This window comes from Oncorhynchus kisutch, linkage group LG9 (assembly GCF_002021735.2).
Source record: "Oncorhynchus kisutch isolate 150728-3 linkage group LG9, Okis_V2, whole genome shotgun sequence".
Lineage (NCBI taxonomy): Eukaryota > Metazoa > Chordata > Actinopteri > Salmoniformes > Salmonidae > Oncorhynchus > Oncorhynchus kisutch.
In genome coordinates this window covers 45,582,527-45,600,131 of record NC_034182.2, presented here as the reverse complement: position 1 = coordinate 45,600,131, position 17,605 = coordinate 45,582,527, and the positions used below count along the sequence as shown (strand labels likewise).

The 17,605-nt window shown below is 45.4% G+C and overlaps 1 long non-coding RNA gene across 1 annotated transcript; it reads left to right on the top strand.

Moving 5' to 3' along the window:
• Window positions 1–6,091: 6,091 nt before the first annotated feature.
• On the top strand, window positions 6,092–13,730 carry LOC116375324 (uncharacterized). Its single transcript, XR_004211082.1, has 2 exons — window positions 6,092–11,130; window positions 12,641–13,730. It is a non-coding gene; the product is annotated as an uncharacterized LOC116375324 (long non-coding RNA).
• Window positions 13,731–17,605: the final 3,875 nt, after the last annotated feature.

Here is a 17,605-nt window from a genome sequence, read left to right as displayed (position 1 = left end):
TAGAACTAGTGGTGTCTGGTATAGGGGGATAGAACTAGTGGTGTCTAGTATAGGGGGATATAACTAGTGGTGTCTGGTATAGGGGGATATAACTAGTGGTGTATAGGGGGATAGAACTAATGGTGTCTGGTATAGCGGGATATAACTAGTGGTGTATAGGGGATAGAACTAGTGGTGTCTGGTATAGTGGGATAGAACTAGTGGTGTATAGGGGATAGAACTAGTGGTGTCTAGTATAGGGGGATAGAACTAGTGGTGTCTGGAATAGGGGGATAGAACTAGTGGTGTCTGGTATAGGGGGACAGAACTAGTGGTGTCTGGTATAGGGGGATAGAACTAGTGGTGTATAGGGGGATAGAACTAGTGGTGTCTAGTATAGGGGGATAGAACTAGTGGTGTCTGGTATAGGGGGATAGAACTAGTGGTGTCTGGTATAGGGGGATAGAACTAGTGGTGTCTAGTATAGGGGGATAGAACTAGTGGTGTCTGGTATAGGGGTACAGAACTAGTGGTGTCTGGTATAGGGGGACTGAACTAGTGGTGTCTGGTATAGGGGGATATAACTAGTGGTGTCTGGTATAGGGGGATAGAACTAGTGGTGTCTGGTATAGGGGGATAGAACTAGGTGTGTCTGGTATAGGGGGATAGAATTAGTGGTGTATAGGGGGATAGAACTAGTGGTGTCTAGTATAGGGGGATAGAACTAGTGGTGTCTGGAATAGGGGGATAGAACTAGTGGTGTCTGGTATAGGGGGACAGAACTAGTGGTGTCTGGTATAGGGGGACAGAACTAGTGGTGTCTGGTATAGGGGGATAGAACTAGTGGTGTCTGGTATAGGGGGATAGAACTAGTGGTGTCTAGTATAGGGGGATAGAACTAGTGGTGTCTGGTATAGGGGGATAGAACTAGTGGTGTCTAGTATAGGGGGATAGAACTAGTGGTGTCTGGTATAGGGGGATAGAACTAGTGGTGTCTAGTATAGGGGGATATAACTAGTGGTGTCTGGTATAGGGGGATATAACTAGTGGTGTATAGGGGGATAGAACTAATGGTGTCTGGTATAGCGGGATATAACTAGTGGTGTATAGGGGATAGAACTAGTGGTGTCTGGTATAGTGGGATAGAACTAGTGGTGTATAGGGGATAGAACTAGTGGTGTCTAGTATAGGGGGATAGAACTAGTGGTGTCTGGAATAGGGGGATAGAACTAGTGGTGTCTGGTATAGGGGGACAGAACTAGTGGTGTCTGGTATAGGGGGATAGAACTAGTGGTGTATAGGGGGATAGAACTAGTGGTGTCTAGTATAGGGGGATAGAACTAGTGGTGTCTGGTATAGGGGGATAGAACTAGTGGTGTCTGGTATAGGGGGATAGAACTAGTGGTGTCTAGTATAGGGGGATAGAACTAGTGGTGTCTGGTATAGGGGGATAGAACTAGTGGTGTCTAGTATAGGGGGATAGAACTAGTGGTGTCTGGTATAGGGGGATAGAACTAGTGGTGTCTGGTATAGGGGGACTGAACTAGTGGTGTCTGGTATAGGGGGATAGAACTAGTGGTGTCTGGTATAGGGGGATAGAATTAGTGGTGTATAGGGGGACAGAACTAGTGGTGTCTGGTATAGGGGGATAGAACTAGTGGTGTCTGGTATAGGGGGATTGAACTAGTGGTGTCTGTTATAGGGGGATTGAACTAGTGGTGTCTGGTATAGGGGGATAGAACTAGTGGTGTCTGGTATAGGGGGATAGAACTAGTGGTGTCTGGTATAGGGGGATAGAACTAGTGGTGTCTGGTATAGGGGGATAGAACTAGTGGTGTCTAGTATAGGGGTACAGAACTAGTGGTGTCTGGTATAGGGGGATAGAACTAGTGGTGTCTGGTATAGGGGACAGAACTAGTGGTGTCTGGTATAGGGGGATATAACTAGTGGTGTCTAGTATAGGGGTACAGAACTAGTGGTGTCTGGTATAGGGGGATAGAACTAGTGGTGTCTGGTATAGGGGGATAGAACTAGTGGTGTCTGGTATAGGGGGATATAACTAGTGGTGTCTGGTATAGGGGGATAGAACTAGTGGTGTATAGGGGGATAGAACTAGTGGTGTCTAGGGGGATAGAACTAGTGGTGTCTGGTATAGGGGGATAGAACTAGTGGTGTCTGGTATAGGGGGATAGAACTAGTGGTGTCTGGTATAGGGGGATAGAACTAGTGGTGTCTGGTATAGGGGGATAGAACTAGTTGTGTCTGGTATAGGGGGATAGAACTAGTGGTGTCTGGTATAGGGGGATAGAACTAGTGGTGTCTGGTATAGGGGGATAGAATTAGTGGTGTATAGGGGGACAGAACTAGTGGTGTCTGGTATAGGGGGATAGAACTAGTGGTGTCTGGTATAGGGGGATTGAACTAGTGGTGTCTGTTATAGGGGGATAGAACTAGTGGTGTCTGGTATAGGGGGATAGAACTAGTGGTGTCTGGTATAGGGGGATAGAACTAGTGGTGTCTGGTATAGGGGGATGGAACTAGTGGTGTCTGGTATAGGGGATAGAACTAGTGGTGTCTAGTATAGGGGTACAGAACTAGTGGTGTCTGGTATAGGGGGATAGAACTAGTGGTGTCTGGTATAGGGGGATATAACTAGTGGTGTCTAGTATAGGGGTACAGAACTAGTGGTGTCTGGTATAGGGGGATAGAACTAGTGGTGTCTGGTATAGGGGGATAGAACTAGTGGTGTCTGGTATAGGGGGATATAACTAGTGGTGTCTGGTATAGGGGGATAGAACTAGTGGTGTATAGGGGGATAGAACTAGTGGTGTCTGGTATAGGAGGACTGAACTAGTGATGTCTATTATAGGGGGATAGATTTGGTATGGTCATCCCAAACCCACCAATCATAGATCATCTTTCACTGTTGAACACTCCCCCATACTGTTAAACCACGCCCCAGACCTAATAAGTCAATCAGTCAGAGTCCATCCCTATATCGTTTCCACACACACGCTCACACCCTCTGACGTCAATGGCGCAGTGACAATGAAACTGAGTTAAGCGTTTGGGTTTGACTACACCTGTTGCTTAGCGATGCTCAACGGTCCGAGACATCTTTACACCCGCTTAACATATCAGGCGTAACATGGGGCAGGGGAAACGGAAGTTAGATTGATAAAGCTCTGTCCCTGAAAACCAGAAACATCCTCTTTCTCCATGAAGCCACGAAGGGTGTGTATTGGGCGGCTGTAGGGGGGTCGTAAGAAGATGGATGAATTCAATCTGACAGTGCAAGTAGAAGGGGAGGAGACGGGTTAAAGAAGGATTTTTAAGCTTTGAGAAATTTGAGACATGGATTGTGTGTGTGTACCATTCAGAGGGTGAATGGGTAAGACAAAATATTAAAGCCCCTTTGAATGGGGTATGGTAGTAGGGTATGGTAGTAGGGTATGGTAGTAGGGTATGGTAGTAGGGTATGGTAGTAGGTGGTAGTAGGGTATGGTAGTAGGGTATGGTAGTAGGTGGTAGTAGGGTATGGTAGTAGGTGGTAGTAGGTGGTAGTAGGGTATGGTAGTAGGTGGTAGTAGGGTATGGTAGTAGGTGGTAGTAGTGTATGGTAGTAGGGTATGGTAGTAGGGTATGGTAGTAGGTGGTAGTAGGGTATGGTAGTAGGTGGTAGTAGGGTATGGTAGTAGGTGGTAGTAGGGTATGGTAGTAGGTGGTAGTAGGGTATGGTAGTAGGGTATGGTAGTAGGGTATGGTAGTAGGTGGTAGTAGTGTATGGTAGTAGGTGGTAGTAGGTGGTAGTAGGGTATGGTAGTAGGGTATGGTAGTAGGTGGTAGTAGGGTATGGTAGTAGGTGGTAGTAGGGTATGGTAGTAGGTGGTAGTAGGTGGTAGTAGGGTATGGTAGTAGGTGGTAGTAGGGTATGGTAGTAGGTGGTAGTAGGGTATGGTAGTAGGTGGTAGTAGGGTATGGTAGTAGGGTATGGTAGTAGGGTATGGTAGTAGGTGGTAGTAGGGTATGGTAGTAGGGTATGGTAGTAGGTGGTAGTAGGGTATGGTAGTAGGGTATGGTAGTAGGTATGGTAGTAGGTGGTAGTAGGTGGTAGTAGGGTATGGTAGTAGGTGGTAGTAGGGTATGGTAGTAGGTGGTAGTAGGTGGTAGTAGTGTGTGGTAGTAGGTGGTAGTAGGGTATGGTAGTAGGGTATGGTAGTAGGGTATGGTAGTAGGTGGTAGTAGGGTATGGTAGTAGGTGGTAGTAGGGTATGGTAGTAGGTGGTAGTAGGGTATGGTAGTAGGGTATGCTAGTAGGTGGTAGTAGGGTATGGTAGTAGGTGGTAGTAGGGTTAGGGTATGGTAGTAGGGTATGGTAGTAGGGTATGGTAGTAGGGTATGGTAGTAGGTGGTAGTAGGGTATGGTAGTAGGTGGTAGTAGGGTATGGTAGTAGGTGGTAGTAGGTATGGTAGTAGGGTATGGTAGTAGGTGGTAGTAGGGTATGGTAGTAGGTGGTAGTAGGGTATGGGAGTAGGGTATGGTAGTAGGTGGTAGTAGGGTATGGTAGTAGGTGGTAGTAGTGTATGGTAGTAGGTGGTAGTAGGGTATGGTAGTAGGTGGTAGTAGGGTATGGTAGTAGGTGTCAGGCGCACTGGTGGAGTGTCAAGAACTGCAACGCTGCTGGGTTTTATTCACACTCAACAGTTTCCCCATTTGTATCCAGAATGGTCCACCACCCAAAGGACATCCAGCCAATTTGACACAACTGTGGGAAGCATTGGAGTCAACATGGGCCAGCATCCCTGGAGTCAACATGGGCCAGCATCCCTGGAGTCAACATGGGCCAGCATCCCTGGAGTCAACATGGGCCAGCATCCCTGGAGTCAACATGGGCCAGCATCCCTGGAGTCAACATGGACCAGCATCCCTGGAGTCAACATGGACCAGCATCCCTGGAGTCAACATGACTCCAATCTATGTGTGTGTGTATGTTAGTCAGTAGTTGACAGGGTGTGTGTTCTCCCAGGGTGTGTGTTCTCCCAGGGTGTGTGTTCTCCCAGGGTGTGTGTTCTCCCAGGGTGTGTGTTCTCCCAGGGTGTGTGTTCTCCCAGGGTGTGTGTTCTCCCAGGGTGTGTGTTCTCCTAGGGTGTGTGTTCTCCCAGGGGGTGTGTTCTCCCAGGGTGTGCAGTATGCAGTGTGCGTCAGAGTAGCAGGGTACTGATCCAGACAGTGAGACGACTCATCCATCACCAGGTCTGGGGCTAACGAGGGGTGAAATGTTTATTACCCCCCAGATCGTCTTTTGTCTCTTAGACAAAACCACACACACACACACACACACACACACACACACACACACACACACACACACACACACACACACACACACACACACACACACACACACACACACACACACACACACACACACACACACACACACACACACCCTCCTCTCCATCCCCACAGTCTCCCCCATTCAGTAAGGTCCTCTGACGTCAACACCGACGCAAGCAACACACACACACACACACAGACACACACGTTGTCCAAGCACACAGCCTCTGAGCTCAACTCGTGGGTTATAGTCTAGTAGAGCGTATTGAAACTAGGCAGGAGGTAGAAAGGACTGTTTCTATTTTAGCTTGTTTTAAACTGTTTACTGCAGAGATACACGCTCCTTAACCCCTACAAACCAAAACACAGTCTCTCTCTCTCGCTCTCTCTATCCATCTCCCTGTTCTCTCTCTCTACGTTAGGGGTCTCACCTATCCTATCACCATGGTGACAGCAGTGTGTGTGTAACCCTGTGACCACTCCCCCTCAGGAGGAAATAATTCCGCAGACGACAGAGTTTCCCAGGGAACACTTTACAAGGGGCGGAACCAAGAAGGTCAGGGGTCACTAGGGCTTGGGGGTGTTTATAGATGGTTTTCCTACTGAGAGGTTTGTAGTGAGCTCTGTCTTTATTAGGGTCAGAACCCAGGATGGACAGAAGAGAAAGGAGAGGGCGGAGACAGACTACGAACTGACCTATGGTGCTCTGTCTAAAACATGCTGCCACTCTGGTCAGAAGAGTAAATAAGGGAGTGTTGTACCGGCCAGAATGGCCCATAGGGCAGGTAAGGAGCCTATCTCCTGTTTCTGTAGAGAGACATAATGTAAAGAGAAGGATGTAGTCTAGGTAACGGTGGGGACCTGTTAACAGTCCATAATGTAAAGAGAAGGATGTAGTCTAGGTAACGGTGGGGACCTGTTAACAGTCCATAATGTAAAGAGAAGGATGTAGTCTAGGTAACGGTGGTGGCCTGTTAACAGTCCATAATGTAAAGAGAAGGATGTAGTCTAGGTAACGGTGGTGACCTGTTAACAGTCCATAATGTAAAGAGAAGGATGTAGTCTAGGTAACGGTGGTGGCCTGTTAACAGTCCATAATGTAAAGAGAAGGATGTAGTCTAGGTAACGGTGGTGGCCTGTTAACAGTCCATAATGTAAAGAGAAGGATGTAGTCTAGGTAACGGTGGGGACCTGTTAACAGTCCATAATGTAAAGAGAAGGATGTAGTCTAGGTAACGGTGGGGACCTGTTAACAGTCCATAATGTAAAGAGAAGGATGTAGTCTAGGTAACGGTGGTGGCCTGTTAACAGTCCATAATGTAAAGAGAAGGATGTAGTCTAGGTAACGGTGGTGGCCTGTTAACAGTCCATAATGTAAAGAGAAGGATGTAGTCTAGGTAACGGTGGTGACCTGTTAACAGTCCATAATGTAAAGAGAAGGATGTAGTCTAGGTAACGGTGGTGACCTGTTAACAGTCCATAATGTAAAGAGAAGGATGTAGTCTAGGTAACGGTGGTGACCTGTTAACAGTCCATAATGTAAAGAGAAGGATGTAGTCTAGGTAACGGTGGGGACCTGTTAACAGTCCATAATGTAAAGAGAAGGATGTAGTCTAGGTAACGGTGGTGGCCTGTTAACAGTCCATAATGTAAAGAGAAGGATGTAGTCTAGGTAACGGTGGGGACCTGTTAACAGTCCATAATGTAAAGAGAAGGATGTAGTCTAGGTAACGGTGGGGACCTGTTAACAGTCCATAATGTAAAGAGAAGGATGTAGTCTAGGTAACGGTGGTGGCCTGTTAACAGTCCATAATGTAAAGAGAAGGATGTAGTCTAGGTAACGGTGGTGACCTGTTAACAGTCCATAATGTAAAGAGAAGGATGTAGTCTAGGTAACGGTGGTGACCTGTTAACAGTCCATAATGTAAAGAGAAGGATGTAGTCTAGGTAACGGTGGGGACCTGTTAACAGTCCATAATGTAAAGAGAAGGATGTAGTCTAGGTAACGGTGGTGGCCTGTTAACAGTCCATAATGTAAAGAGAAGGATGTAGTCTAGGTAACGGTGGGGACCTGTTAACAGTCCATAATGTAAAGAGAAGGATGTAGTCTAGGTAACGGTGGTGACCTGTTAACAGTCCATAATGTAAAGAGAAGGATGTAGTCTAGGTAACGGTGGGGACCTGTTAACAGTCCATAATGTAAAGAGAAGGATGTAGTCTAGGTAACGGTGGGGACCTGTTAACAGTCCATAATGTAAAGAGAAGGATGTAGTCTAGGTAACGGTGGTGGCCTGTTAACAGTCCATAATGTAAAGAGAAGGATGTAGTCTAGGTAACGGTGGTGACCTGTTAACAGTCCATAATGTAAAGAGAAGGATGTAGTCTAGGTAACGGTGGGGACCTGTTAACAGTCCATAATGTAAAGAGAAGGATGTAGTCTAGGTAACGGTGGGGACCTGTTAACAGTCCATAATGTAAAGAGAAGGATGTAGTCTAGGTAACGGTGGTGGCCTGTTAACAGTCCATAATGTAAAGAGAAGGATGTAGTCTAGGTAACGGTGGTGACCTGTTAACAGTCCATAATGTAAAGAGAAGGATGTAGTCTAGGTAACGGTGGTGACCTGTTAACAGTCCATAATGTAAAGAGAAGGATGTAGTCTAGGTAACGGTGGTGGCCTGTTAACAGTCCATAATGTAAAGAGAAGGATGTAGTCTAGGTAACGGTGGGGACCTGTTAACAGTCCATAATGTAAAGAGAAGGATGTAGTCTAGGTAACGGTGGTGACCTGTTAACAGTCCATAATGTAAAGAGAAGGATGTAGTCTAGGTAACGGTGGTGGCCTGTTAACAGTCCATAATGTAAAGAGAAGGATGTAGTCTAGGTAACGGTGGGGACCTGTTAACAGTCCATAATGTAAAGAGAAGGATGTAGTCTAGGTAACGGTGGTGGCCTGTTAACAGTCCATAATGTAAAGAGAAGGATGTAGTCTAGGTAACGGTGGTGACCTGTTAACAGTCCATAATGTAAAGAGAAGGATGTAGTCTAGGTAACGGTGGTGACCTGTTAACAGTCCATAATGTAAAGAGAAGGATGTAGTCTAGGTAACGGTGGTGGCCTGTTAACAGTCCATAATGTAAAGAGAAGGATGTAGTCTAGGTAACGGTGGTGACCTGTTAACAGTCCATAATGTAAAGAGAAGGATGTAGTCTAGGTAACGGTGGTGACCTGTTAACAGTCCATAATGTAAAGAGAAGGATGTAGTCTAGGTAACGGTGGTGACCTGTTAACAGTCCATAATGTAAAGAGAAGGATGTAGTCTAGGTAACGGTGGTGGCCTGTTAACAGTCCATAATGTAAAGAGAAGGATGTAGTCTAGGTAACGGTGGTGACCTGTTAACAGTCCATAATGTAAAGAGAAGGATGTAGTCTAGGTAACGGTGGTGGCCTGTTAACAGTCCATAATGTAAAGAGAAGGATGTAGTCTAGGTAACGGTGGTGACCTGTTAACAGTCCATAATGTAAAGAGAAGGATGTAGTCTAGGTAACGGTGGTGGCCTGTTAACAGTCCATAATGTAAAGAGAAGGATGTAGTCTAGGTAACGGTGGTGACCTGTTAACAGTCCATAATGTAAAGAGAAGGATGTAGTCTAGGTAACGGTGGTGGCCTGTTAACAGTCCATAATGTAAAGAGAAGGATGTAGTCTAGGTAACGGTGGTGGCCTGTTAACAGTCCATAATGTAAAGAGAAGGATGTAGTCTAGGTAACGGTGGTGACCTGTTAACAGTCCATAATGTAAAGAGAAGGATGTAGTCTAGGTAACGGTGGGGACCTGTTAACAGTCCATAATGTAAAGAGAAGGATGTAGTCTAGGTAACGGTGGTGACCTGTTAACAGTCCATAATGTAAAGAGAAGGATGTAGTCTAGGTAACGGTGGGGACCTGTTAACAGTCCATAATGTAAAGAGAAGGATGTAGTCTAGGTAACGGTGGTGGCCTGTTAACAGTCCATAATGTAAAGAGAAGGATGTAGTCTAGGTAACGGTGGTGACCTGTTAACAGTCCATAATGTAAAGAGAAGGATGTAGGCTAGGTAACGGTGGTGGCCTGTTAACAGTCCATAATGTAAAGAGAAGGATGTAGTCTAGGTAACGGTGGGGACCTGTTAACAGTCCATAATGTAAAGAGAAGGATGTAGTCTAGGTAACGGTGGTGACCTGTTAACAGTCCATAATGTAAAGAGAAGGATGTAGTCTAGGTAACGGTGGGGACCTGTTAACAGTCCATAATGTAAAGAGAAGGATGTAGTCTAGGTAACGGTGGGGACCTGTTAACAGTCCATAATGTAAAGAGAAGGATGTAGTCTAGGTAACGGTGGTGGCCTGTTAACAGTCCATAATGTAAAGAGAAGGATGTAGTCTAGGTAACGGTGGTGACCTGTTAACAGTCCATAATGTAAAGAGAAGGATGTAGTCTAGGTAACGGTGGTGACCTGTTAACAGTCCATAATGTAAAGAGAAGGATGTAGTCTAGGTAACGGTGGGGACCTGTTAACAGTCCATAATGTAAAGAGAAGGATGTAGTCTAGGTAACGGTGGGGACCTGTTAACAGTCCATAATGTAAAGAGAAGGATGTAGTCTAGGTAACGGTGGTGACCTGTTAACAGTCCATAATGTAAAGAGAAGGATGTAGTCTAGGTAACGGTGGTGGCCTGTTAACAGTCCATAATGTAAAGAGAAGGATGTAGTCTAGGTAACGGTGGTGACCTGTTAACAGTCCATAATGTAAAGAGAAGGATGTAGTCTAGGTAACGGTGGTGGCCTGTTAACAGTCCATAATGTAAAGAGAAGGATGTAGTCTAGGTAACGGTGGTGACCTGTTAACAGTCCATAATGTAAAGAGAAGGATGTAGTCTAGGTAACGGTGGGGACCTGTTAACAGTCCATAATGTAAAGAGAAGGATGTAGTCTAGGTAACGGTGGGGACCTGTTAACAGTCCATAATGTAAAGAGAAGGATGTAGTCTAGGTAACGGTGGTGGCCTGTTAACAGTCCATAATGTAAAGAGAAGGATGTAGTCTAGGTAACGGTGGGGACCTGTTAACAGTCCATAATGTAAAGAGAAGGGTGTAGTCTAGGTAACGGTGGTGGCCTGTTAACAGTCCATAATGTAAAGAGAAGGATGTAGTCTAGGTAACGGTGGGGACCTGTTAACAGTCCATAATGTAAAGAGAAGGATGTAGTCTAGGTAACGGTGGTGACCTGTTAACAGTCCATAATGTAAAGAGAAGGATGTAGGCTAGGTAACGGTGGTGAAGGGGTGTGTCGTGTCATTTCGGGGTTCCTCGTCTCCAGGGGTAACGCAGCAGAATGTGTGACATCACAGCGTTCTTGTTTATAACCTAACCCCTGCTCAGTTCACATACAGACACATCCTGACTCTACAGGATAAAGAAGAGATCTTAGACGAACCAAGAAAACAACATTAAAGGATCCTAAAGACTACTTTAAAACAACTTTTAGGAAACAGTAACCGGTTGGATTACTACTCGAAGAGACAACTTGTTTTTCCTACGGATTCCACTCAGTATTATTATTATCATCTACTCTCCTGAAGAACAATATCATTTATTATTTGGACCTTTTTTTTGTTTTTTTACTTTTTCTTCTCAAACAAAGATGGCTGCTTCATCTTCTTCTTCCACCCGTACCCTTCTCCTCCTCATCCTCCTCTCCTCTCTGTCACTGAGTGTGGAGTCTCGACTCTCGTCCCAACCCTCGCCCCGACCATCACCTCGGAAACACGACACACAGGTAAGTGAGGTGCCTTTACCAACACCCGAGGGCCCGTCTTCACAAAGAGGGGATCTGATCCTACTCTGAGATGCTTTGTGAATATGGACCCAGGGAGGATGTACGAGTGTTGTGTTAAGTTATACTGTCTCATGTTGGTTCAAGGCCAGAAAACACAACAGGACCTTAGTAGAGCTGAGAGGGAGAGAGAGAATGCTGGGTGAAATATGTGCAGGGCACATGTCCTACAGTGGAGGTGTTTGAGAACCAGGTGAGATGCTGGTAGGGATGCAAGTAGGGATGACCAGGGTTGTTCTCTGTTTAGTGAGTCCACCAGATCAGAGGCAGTAGGGATGACCAGGGATGTTCTCTGTTTAGTGAGTCCTCCAGATCAGAGGCAGTAGGGATGACCAGGGATGTTCTCTGTTTAGTGAGTCCTCCAGATCAGAGACAGTAGGGATGACCAGGGATGTTCTCTGTTTAGTGAGTCCTCCAGATCAGAGACAGTACTGTACTGGGTAGAGAGGAACCAGGCTCTGAGGGGTGGTCAGTCCTCTACTGGCTGTACTGGGTAGAGAGGAACCAGGCTCTGAGGGGTGACCAGTCCTCTTCTGGCTGTACTGGGTAGACCAGAGGAACTAGGCTCTGAGGGGTGGCCAGTCCTCTTCTGGCTGTACTGGGTAGACCAGAGGAACTAGGCTCTGAGGGGTGGCCAGTCCTCTTCTGGCTGTACTGGGTAGATCAGAGGAACCAGGCTCTGAGGAGGTACCAGTCCTCTACTGGCTGTACTGGGTAGAGAGGAACCAGGCTCTGAGGGCTGACCAGTCCTCTTCTGGCTGTCCCAGATGGAGATTATAACATCAGCCTCGCTCATTGGATTTCCATTATCTCAGTCGTTTAAAGGATTTACACAATGGTTTACCTTTCTCACGTACAGTACCTGTAATTTAACAAATTACTACTTTGTATGAATTATCATGACAAATGCACTGATGCCTCTTCGCTCCCTCTCTCCCTCTTCTCCTCCCCTCTTCCCTCTTCCCCTTCCCCCCCTTCCCTCTTCCCCCTTCCCTCTTCCCTTTCCCCCCTTCCCTCTTCTCCTCCCCTCCTCCCACACCCCCTCCCCTCTCCCCCTTCCCTCTTCCCCCCTTCCCTCTTCCCCTTCCCTCTTCCCCTTCCCTCTTCCCCCTTCCCTCTTCCCCTTCCCCTCTTACCCTTCCCCCCTTCCCTCTTCCCCTTCCCTCTTCCCCCTTCCCTCTACCCTTTCCCCTTTTCCCCTTCCCCCCTTCCCTCTTCCCTTCCCCCTTCCCCCTTCCCCTCTTCCCTCTTCCCTCTTCCCTCTTCCCCTTCCCCCTTCCCTCTTCCCTCTTCCCCTTCCCTCTTCCCCTCTTCCCTCTTCCCCTTTCCCTCTTCCCCCCTTCCCTCTTCCCCGACCCCCCTTCCCTCTTCCCCTTCCCTCTTCCCTTTCCCCTCTTCCCCCCTTCCCCTCTTCCATCTTCCCCTCTTCCCTCTTCCCCTTCCCCCCGTCCAGGTACTAGATAATCTCTTCAGCGCTCAGCTCCGCTCTCTGATCCTCAACCAACCAGACATCACCTCTGAAGGTTCCACTTCTGGCCCCTCCCATTCCTACCATCCTCCCTCCCAGGGATTGGCTGGTCGCAGCATGGGGGCGGGTCCTGTGGTCCCCAGGTTGTTCCTAGACTTTCTGCGCCAACAGAGGATGTTCCGTGGGCGGAGCAGGAAGAGTGCCACCGCCAGGGGATGCTTCGGCATGAAGGTGGACCGCATCGGATCTATCAGCGGTCTGGGATGCTGATTGGACAACCGCCAGTGGCCTTGTGTTCTGATTGGCTACCTTTCACCCCACTACTTCCTGGGTGTGTCAGAGACCGAGGGAAGGCTGGGAGATCTCTAACTGACAGACAGACGGATGTAACTTTCCCACCCCTTGATATCTAACCGCTGAACTATGAACTGTGATCCTGTGTGACTGTAGCGGTCATCTCCCAAAACCCCAAGTGACCTATAGGTGTTCTGAGGCTTCCATGTGAGAGCTGATACTAATGACCTTTGACCTCTAACCACTGGCTCTGTTACAGCCAGTACAACTAACCTATTTGTGTATAATTTGTGTGTTTGTGTATAATTTGTGTGTATGTATATAATGTGGGTGTATAATGTTTGTCATTCCATTGTATCCATGTATAACCTGACAGGCCTTCTGTTGTGTAAACTTGCAAGTGAAACTGAGACCAACATGTGTCAAACATGTTTACATCTTCCCTGTAACACGCTACCAGTAACACGCTACCATGACCTGCTGTGTGTTCTACTGTCTGTTCTCTGTAACATGTTAACTATGTATTAGTCTGATATGGTTTACATATATCACTGTCAGTGGATCAGGACTGGGCTCAAATCAGACTTCAATACAGTGAATTATTTAATGAATCCATCATTCTGGTACTGAAAGCTGAATTGGCCTCAACCCTGAGTCCATATGGATGAAGAGAAGTGTTTGTATCTACATGCTGGAAGTCAAAGAACTTGTACTAGACTAAATGAGTTCCTGTTTCTCTGAAATAATAAAACAGCTCTGGTCCTCCTGTTTCCAAACTGAACATCTGTCTACATTTTATCATCAAACAAAAAAATGTTTGTTGACTAAATGGTAATTGAAACCTGTTACGGTGATCGATACATGGTACGTGTCCGCCCTCTTGTGGATTCATGTGGTATGACATGTGCTGACAATTTACTGACGCCACATTTTGGCTCTACTTCTAGTTGGTTAAACAGAAGTAAAACATGTAGTCACACAAGATCTGTCAAGATAAATCAGGGACTCGTGAAAGACAGGACAATCTATTGGTGAAAATATTTTTCTTAATATTAACCTTTGAAATATGTACAGTATCAAATAAAATGTTACCGAATACATCTGGTGTTTATCTGGTGTACTCTTTACAGCGACATACTGGTTCAGAATGATGCAGAGATTAAAAAACGGTAACTAACCAAAGCCCCATATACCACCCACCACTGCGAACAGTATTCTCTCGTTGGCTTGTAATTACTTCACTACTATGGCCTATTTATTGCCTACCTCCTCACACCATTTGCACACACTGTATATAGACTTTTTCTATTGTGTTATTGACTGTACGTTTGTTTATTCCATGTGTAACTCTGTGTTGTTGTTTGTGTCGCACTGCTTTGCTTTATCTTTGCCAGGTCGCAGTTGTAAATGAGAACTTGTTCTCAACTAGCAAATAAAGGTGAAATAAAAATGGCTCTGGAGGTGGTAAGCGGGGCTCTTGGGGAGCCGGGGTAGACTGTACAAACCCACCACTGATAGTAGACAGGTTATTGGGTGGTCTCGGAGGTGGCGGGCTGCCTATGAGCTAACTCACTGATTCGCTTCATGATAGCCTTGAACCCTTGGTCGTGGCGTTCCGTCAGGGAACAAAGTCCTTCCAGAAGGTCCTGTAGTAGCTCCTCATGTCTCCTAATTGTGGCTCCCTGCAGGGAGACAGCATGGCAGAGCTGGTCCCAGTCTGCTGGGTCTGTCATGGAACTGAGCCCTTCCAGAAGGTCCTGAACCAACTCCTCTTGCCTCCTAATTGTGGCTCCCTGCAGGGAGACAGCGTGGTAGAGCTGGTCCAAGTCTACTGGGTCTGTCATGGCCAGTTCGTACTATAAGGGCACAAGGCGAGACCCAGATGCAGACACGGGAGGCAGATGGTTTGAAAACCACACTGGTTGACTTGGAACATACAAGACGAACTGGCACAGAGAGACATGAAACACAGGGATATATACACCAGGGAAAATAAGAGACACCTGGAGGGGGTGGAGACAATAACAAGGACAGGTGAAACTGATCAGGGTGAGACAGAAACCAAAAAAGTGATTTCATTTTTACATTTATTGTCTAAAAAGTGTTTAAAAGCCTTGATTGTTTCACTCTAATATTAGATTATTAAAATATGTAATACAAATCTCCAAACGTCTATTTATTTTATAGTGCTATATAAATGTTGGCATGATTTCAGATTCAGAACATAAATCATCTATAAAGCAAACAGTATCCCTTAGGTCTAGCTCAGCAAGTAAATCAATATTTATTTATTTCATAATTGCATTCTTTTCACTTTTAGATGTGTGTATTGTTGTAAATAGTTAAATAATACTGCACTGTTGGAGCTGGGAACACAAGGGGAAGAGGGTTTCTCTACACCCCGCAATAACATCTGATAAATGTGTGTGTGACCAATACATTTAATTTGACTTTGAATAGTTTAAGCATGTGTTGCAGAACAGTGATCCAAATATTTTTTCCGAATATTGACAAAAATGATTGATCTTAAGGGGGTTAGACATCACTGACAGAGTTGACAACAAAATACTGAAAACAGACTCTTTTTGCCTCTGAAAATTAGGCATATGGAAATGTAATATATAAAAAATATTTGTTCAATTCCAAAAGCAAATCTTCCCCTTATAAAACTCTCCTAAATTGTATTTTTAAGGTTATAAGGCAACAAAATATATTTGTTCAACTATTAAATCTTCCCGACTCAAGAGTCCCTGAAATAAGACTAAAATACTGGTATGGTCGACGCATGGTACGCGTGCGCCCTCTTCTGGATCCGTACGGAATGACGTGCATGCACTGCTATAACCAACGGCGTTGCTTCAAGTTGTTAGCTATAAACTTTCCAAGTCCCCAGAAGACAAGGTTCAGGAAAAAAACGTGTATTTTGTTTGCGCTGCAAAATGTATGAAAATATGGATGTGAGACAGAGAAAAGTGTTCAAACTGCCGACCAACACAGAGAAGTATCGTGAAGCACATCCCAACGACGGTTACATCGGCGAGGATCACGACGAAACGGACGAGTTTAGGAAGATGGTGGACAGTTACAGCGAAACTGGGAGACAGAAGGTACTTGAAGGGACATGCACAGCTAAAATAAGTCCATGTAAAATATGTTCTAACTTGGCTACGTGAATAGATATATCAAAAACACTGCTTGAAATGCAGTCGCCAGGGTTCCTGAAGACATCTAGGGCGAAAAAATATATTAAACCTAGAAGACACCTGCCAACTATCTTATGTCATTCTCGTGTAATTTAAACTGATTCAAGGTCTATTTTTTGCGTTGTACTTCCAGCCCTATGTATTTTGGTCTAGTTTGGGGTAGATATAATAAACCGATCCTAGATCTGTCCTTAGTAAACATGTATCTCAGGGCGCCTCACCCTCATCACGTGACGCGGTAGAAGCATCAGCTTCCGGTAGCCGTCCGGCTGACAAAAGGCGAACCCGTTTCCTTGGTGATCTGGACGCCAGGCGAACCGTTGCCTTGGTGATCTGGACGCCAGGCGAACCCGTTGCGTTGTTGATCTGGACGCAAATCATGTGACTGATTTGACGCCGGTTCACCACAAGACGGTGGAACAACGGAAGAAAATGGCTAACGAGAAACACAGCAGGACCCTAACGCAGCGAGGACACGTCCAGAAGACCACGGTTAACGTACTCAACTAACGTACTCAACTATCGACTCTGCTACTTGAGCATACTGTTGTGGCACAGTCGATACCGCGCTGGACTTCGGGCTAGAAGGTCAAGGGTTCGAGACCTGCTCCCTGCATGTTTCACTACATATAAAGATGAATTTTCATTTACTAATAATCTCAAAATAATATTCCAATTCTATCAAAAATAAGGGGTTGGTTCTCCGTCCACTTCATTTCAATGGATAACGAATCTTCCATGAAATGAAAGTTAAATTAGGGTCCATATCATTTGGATCAAAATAAAACAGAATATCAGAGTCTTTCAAATGAACATTAATAGTTGTTTCTTTTCAAATAAAATCTTCAAATCTTCTGACATAAGAGCAGTCCCAAAATGAACGGTCAAGTGTTTCTGGTTCACAACCACAAAATACACATTAGCTTTCAACAGCTATTTTAAATCTGTGTATAATAAAGGTGTTTACAGGGTAGATTCTATGAATGAGTTTGTATGATACTTCGTTCATCTCATTAGATATACAATATTTACCAGACAATAATCATAATCATATCATCATATTCATATCGTACGTCATTATTCAATAATTGTTTAACCCAAATAATGTTGTTGTCAAACCAGTTGTGGAAAAACAAAGACTTGTTTTTGTATTTTATGTCTTTATTCTTCCAGATTGATAGGGTTTTTACCCACATCAGAGTTGCATCTGAGTAAGAATTCTAGACCACTAATCTGTTGTAAAATTAAATTAGGGATTATATCCTTATTTCTTAAATAGTTTTATAATATTTAAGATTAAATGGATACATTAGACGTTTTAAAATCCAAAGTGTTCAACCTCAACCCTCACCCTGCGTGGTACATGTTAGGGTCAACCCTCCCTCCCCCTGGGTGGTACATGTTAGGGTCAACCCTCCCTCCCCCTGGGTGGTACATGTTAGGGTCAACCCTC